The sequence below is a fragment of the Lactuca virosa genome, chromosome 4, assembly GCF_052849685.1.
Source record: "Lactuca virosa cultivar CGN04683 chromosome 4, Lactuca_virosa_CGN04683_v6, whole genome shotgun sequence".
Classification (NCBI taxonomy): Eukaryota; Viridiplantae; Streptophyta; class Magnoliopsida; order Asterales; family Asteraceae; genus Lactuca; species Lactuca virosa.
Window position 1 is genome coordinate 170,907,518 of NC_136429.1, and position 6,026 is coordinate 170,913,543.

At 33.4% G+C, this 6,026-nt stretch overlaps 1 pseudogene; it reads left to right on the forward strand.

Moving 5' to 3' along the window:
• The first annotated feature begins 875 nt into the window (after positions 1 to 875).
• LOC145105354 (nascent polypeptide-associated complex subunit alpha-like protein 1 pseudogene) lies at positions 876 to 1,746 on the forward strand (annotated as a pseudogene).
• Positions 1,747 to 6,026: the final 4,280 nt, after the last annotated feature.

Genomic DNA, 6,026 nt, shown 5'->3' on the forward strand with positions numbered 1-6,026 from the left:
TTGGCGATCTAATCCAATTTCAAAAAGGTATAATTCTGCTTTATTCCTTTATTCATTTAGTTGATGTTCTAAATGTGAAGGTTAATTACGACTTGATTTTTATGAATGAAGTCAAATATTTAAGGCTTGATTATTGTGAACGACGTCAAATGTGAATGCACACCAAAGATTTGGTTTCAAATGGTGTAATGTTTCAAATGGTGTAATGGTGCATGTTATTAAAGCAAACATTCATAAATTATGATACATTGTTTTACTTTCATGACTTGAGATTCATAAGGAAAGGTTATCGAATTAAACCACAACGAATATAATTAATCAATTTAAAGTATATTATTAGATGTAAAGTATTATCTTATTATTGATTGATTTTTAAAATGATTATTACAATACACTTATTTGTTATTTTAAATATTATGTTAAATCCAAAACTTAAATCATATTATTTAATTAACTTATAATATATATATATATATATATATATATATATATATATATATATATATAAAATGATTCTAAATAAGGAAACCTCATCGTAAAACCATAAGTTATTGTTTTTTTTTACCAGGGATGATCATTGCATACTAAATTTAACTATGTACGTGTATTGTAAAAAGGGGAATATAAAAAAAAGTCAAACCTATTATGCTCTTATATAAAAAAGAATCCTTACATTAATTTTTTGTCCAGAAAAACCCAACCTATTATATTTTACTTTTCAATTTCAATCAATTTGCACGTATTATGGGAAAATGACCAGATAAGTATGTGGCATAGATTTTTTTTATGACGTGTATATTAATAAGCGAAAATCATGTTTTTTCTCTTTTAAACATTGCATGATTAGGAAAACATGTTGGATCCTGAAAACGACGATGAAGAAGAAAGTGAAGCAGTCGACGTATCTCATCGGCTTAGGAAAGAAAGAACACGTATTTTTTTGGTTCGATGAAGCAGTAGTCGCACACCACTATCCAAGCAATAACACGAATATGCGGCTTCTTCTCCTTTATCTTCCTCAAAATCAAGATGTAGGCTCGTTAAAGATGACGATGACAACGATGATCATAATGTTGAAAATTAGAGCATGTAATTATAAGTAATTTCATAAATTTCTACTTCAACATCATTTATGTACGTTAGAATCATAAGTTATTTGGTTGATTTATTTTGTAATTAACACGTTAGGGAGATGCAAGTGGTAGGTCTAAGTAAAGAAGAATTGAGAAAAAAAGGTCAAAATGCTATGATAAAGCTCAGGATTAAGCCCATTCCTAGCTTCACTCGTGTTACTATCAAAAAGAGAAAAAAATGTCAGTTTCTTAACCTTGTTTAGTTAGCTGTCAATGATAATTGATTGCTTGTTGTCTTGTAGATGATTAGTGTTATGGTATTGTAGAACACGTTTGTGATCTCAAATTTTGATGTATTCAAGTCTCATGCTTCAAATGCGTATGTGATATTTTTTGCAGCAAATATAGAGGATTTGAGCTAACATATTTAGAGTCATGCAACTGAGCAGTTTAAAGCACTCGATTTGAGTTATATGGTGTTAGTAATTGCTTCTGATGAGGCAATTGTGCTGGAAAGTGATGAAAAATAAGAAGTTGATAAGAATGGGATAGAGCTAAAGGACGTTGAGATGGTGATGACATAAGCAGGGGTGAACAGGTGAAAGGCAGCCAAGGCACTAATGGTTGCAGATATGAAGACATTGTATATGACATCATGGAGATTACAAACTAGAAGGAACTAATTAGTCATATTCACTATCATTTTGTTTTGTTATACATGTATCTTTGAGATTATGAGATTATTTGGTCATGTTATTTGTTTATCCGTAGACAATCACCTTTTGTTAACTTGGTGAGGATGTCAAAAAAATTAGAGTAAAATAACAAAGTATATTATTATTATTGAGATGAGTAAAATCAAAAAACCAAAACGCAGTATGTTGTTATGTTCACTGGTGCAAAATGAGAAAAAAATGAAGGATGTTGTTGTTTATGGTTTTCTCCTCAATTTTTGTCCAAGTGCAATATGGATTGAAATATTATGTTTCAATTGTTTACTTGACTAAAATCCAAAAAAAGTACGTTGTTATTTGTTGTACAATATTGAAAGTGCGTTGCAATTAAATGTTTTCTCTTTAATAGGTGTATAGTGCAAAATAAAGTCAAGAAAAACAACAAAACAAAGTATGCTACAATTTTTGAAATGAGTAAAATCCAATAAAATAATAATAAACCAACTACATTGCTATTTACTATAAAACATTAAATTACATTACTATTAAAGTTTTTTTGATTTTATTTTGTCATGGTGCAAAATCGATACAACCATTACAACATTGCATACCTTAAAACACGAATCTAAATCACTTAATACCCTAAACTGATCAAACCATTACAAACAATTATACCCTAAAACAAATATGTAAAATCCTTCATATAAGCAGTAGTTCATTCTAGTTTGTAAGCTCAATGATTTCATATACATAGTCTCCATTTACGACCCTTAGACCATGTTAGCCTTTGTCTTGGTCACCCATTATTATGCCATTACCCTTTATTAGTGGGAAGAATATCAATATACTTGACCATTACGTTGATTATTTTTTTAGAACAATGAAATATATATTAAAAATCTTAGCAATGAACTAGTAAAAAAAGTAAGCTGACACCAAAAAAGTGTTGGATTAGGTGTCTAAGTCCATAACTATAATTGGTATGTACTTGACCCGATAATAACATGGTCCTTTTGGGTTGCCTTCACCATATCAATTTGATAGGATGAGTTTTGGAGAAAGAGGTTAATTAATGGTTTATTAATATATTATAAGAATAATATATTAATTGAGAAATCATATTATTTAATTAGTATTGATCAGAAATTAATTTGAAATTAATTTAGTGATCAAAAGAGACTGATTAAAAGAACAGGGACTGATTATGTAAATCAGTAATAGTTGTAGTTTGGGCTAATGGATCCTATTGGTATAGCATGGACGAAAACCTATGGGGATCCCATAGAGTTTTCGTCCAAGGCTTGCCATATGGGGGTCCATGTGTTTTTATGGCCTAAGAAAGGGAAATTAGGGTTTCCAGTTGGAAAAACCCTAGCATCTCAGCTATATAAGGAACTCATAGGTTACAGTTTTCGGCTATGCATTCTTAGAGAACCCTTTGGCCGAAAATTATGAAGCTTCATAACCTTTCTCCCTCTTCCTCATTGCTAGTGGTGTTTGTGACTCCATTAGAGGTGCAACAATTGAGGCACTAAGATCTTGAAGGTCAAGATCAAGCAATCAACAAGAAAGGTATTCTTCTAACTTTTGTTTATTCATTGAATCCGAAAATATGTATGCTAGTCTAGGGTTTTGCTTTGGAAAATTAATAAACATGTATAACTTGAGAAAAACCTAGATCCAAAGCAATTAGGGTTGCATGTACACCATAGGAATGTTGTAATGCTCAAAACATATCAGTGGTATCAGAGCTTAGTGTTTTTTTCTGTTATATTTGATGCATTTGTGATTTATTCAAAGCTGAAAAAAAATCGCTTTTGGACTCTGCCTGATGAACACGACGTGTTGGTCTTACACGACATGTTATGGCATGAAACGACGTGGCGACTCGTCTGTTGGCAGATTTTTCGGATTTTAAGCCTAAATTAGATAAGGATCATTAGCTTAAATTGTTTTAACTGTTAAAATCCGAATATTCTGTTATGGTAATGATTATCCTCATCTAATTGGTAGATAATGGTTAAATTTTAAGATAATGTCCAAAATTATTTGAATAGTTTAATTATTTAAAATATGATCTAGAAAGTTTTGAATAGTTTCAAAACTTGCCCTCAAGTTTTGGAATTTAAAATTTGATTAAAAGTTTAATTTTGAGATATTAAATTCTAAAACCCTAGTGTTTTAAAAGTTTAAAATACAACCCTTATACTATTATAATAATAAAAGATTAATATGTATATATATGTGTATAAGATGAGTCAGTCTTACCGTTAGTAGGCCTCATTCACGAAGCCGATCTATAATTGGGGTATAAGGAAACTTCCTATAAAATGGCGGTTGAATGGGTGTCCACTCTCACCCACCGCTTCCTTGATTGGTGGAGGGTCGTTAGCCGAACGGGTATGATAGGACAGTCATTCCTCATTAATAAGTATAATGAATATTATAAAGTAACTAAATGTTGTTATAAATTCCCAATCTTAGTTACTTTAGGAAAAAAGTGAAAATGATGCTATTCCATGAAATTGCACTTTGCACCATGCCATGTCGTTAGTGGAGCGTGTGTGGTTAACTGTTACACTAACTTGGACTAACAAGGGTGGCAAAGGGTAGCTCAAGAATTACCATAGATCAATGGAGCGTGTGTGGTTAATCGGCATATTGATTAGGTGGTAAATGACATCGAGAGTGCCAAGCTAATTTGCATGGTTATTCACACCTTGTTTTTGATTCTCGGTATCGTAGTCACAAACTTGAAGGGAATAATCGAGATTAAACATGTCATTGAAAAGTTCAATGAATCTCAAAAGAATCTAGGAATTTCATTTCAGTTAAAACCTAATTCTTCATTTCGTTTCTCGTGGTGGAATTGGTAAATCGTCATTTACCTACCTTCATATAATTTGCAATTGGATTACGACATCCCTATTCCGAATTGTGAATTATAGTGTTGGGTCCTAGCCTTAATATTTCATTTGGGTGTTATATTAAGGATTTCTTATCTAATCAAAACTTTGTTCCTTTTCTTTTTCCAGATGTCTGGCTCAAACAACGCTTCCAGCTCGAACTCCAACTCTTCAAGCTCCTTTTCTCTTTTGAACATTTGTGGGAGGGTCACTTTTGATGGGTCCAATTTTAATGATTGGATCCACAACATTCACATGACCCTTCGATACGAGGAGAAAGAATACGTCCTCGACGAAAAGCTCAAAGAGATAGATGAAACCAAAGCTTGTGCTGAAGAGATATCTGAGTATAGGGCTCACAAAAAAGATGCGAAAAAGGTGTCGTGTATAATGGTAGCCACTATGACTCCTGAGCTCCAGCGGTTCTACGAGGACTACTGGACTTACGAGATGTGCCAAGATTTGATGGAAAAGTACCATCAAAGTGCGCCTCAAGAAAGGTACGAGATTTTCACCTCGTTAATAACAACCAAGATGAAAGATGGAGAGTCCATCACGAGCCACTTGCAAAGGATGCAAAGGTACGTGGATCGTCTGCTCAAGGTGAATGTCAATTTTGACGAAGAGTTGGCGATTGATATCATTCTCCACTCTTTACCTCCTTGTTATGATCAACTCAAGATGACTTATCATATGAACAAGGAGGAAGTCACCTTGAGCAAACTTCAAGGATTGTTGAGAAATGTTGAAAGTGGACTTAAAGGCAAAGCTATCGAGTCCACCCCTACTGTTGCTGCCCCCATCCTCGCTATAGGACATGGAAAAGGGAAGAAGAGGAGAGCTCCCTCTAAGAGCCACAAAGAAAAGTCCCATGATGGATCCTCTTCAAATGGATCCAAAGGTAAAGCCGGTTCTGCCACTCCCTCATCCGATCCTAAAGAAGCAACATGCTTCTACTATAATGACAAGGAGAATTGGAAACGAAGCCGCCCAAAATACTTGCAGGACATCAAGGATGGGAAGATAAAGCCCTCCTTCGCAGGTATTTATACTATTCAATCTAATAACTCATCACATGCTAGTTCTTGGGTCCTTGATACAGGATGTGGTTTTCACATTTGTTATGATTTGCAGGGGCTAAGAAGAAGTAGGGATGTGGAGCATGGGAAGATGAACCTGATAATGGGGAATAGGAAATCATCTCCTGTCACCAAGATCGAGATTTATTCTTTAGTGCTAAGTAGTGGGTTAGGATTAGACTTGAATAATTGTTGCTACTCGTCAGAGATGACGAGGAATATTATTTCTTTTCATGGTTTGTACAGACAAGGTGTTAGATTTTCATTTAATAATAAAATTGGTTCTATTAATGC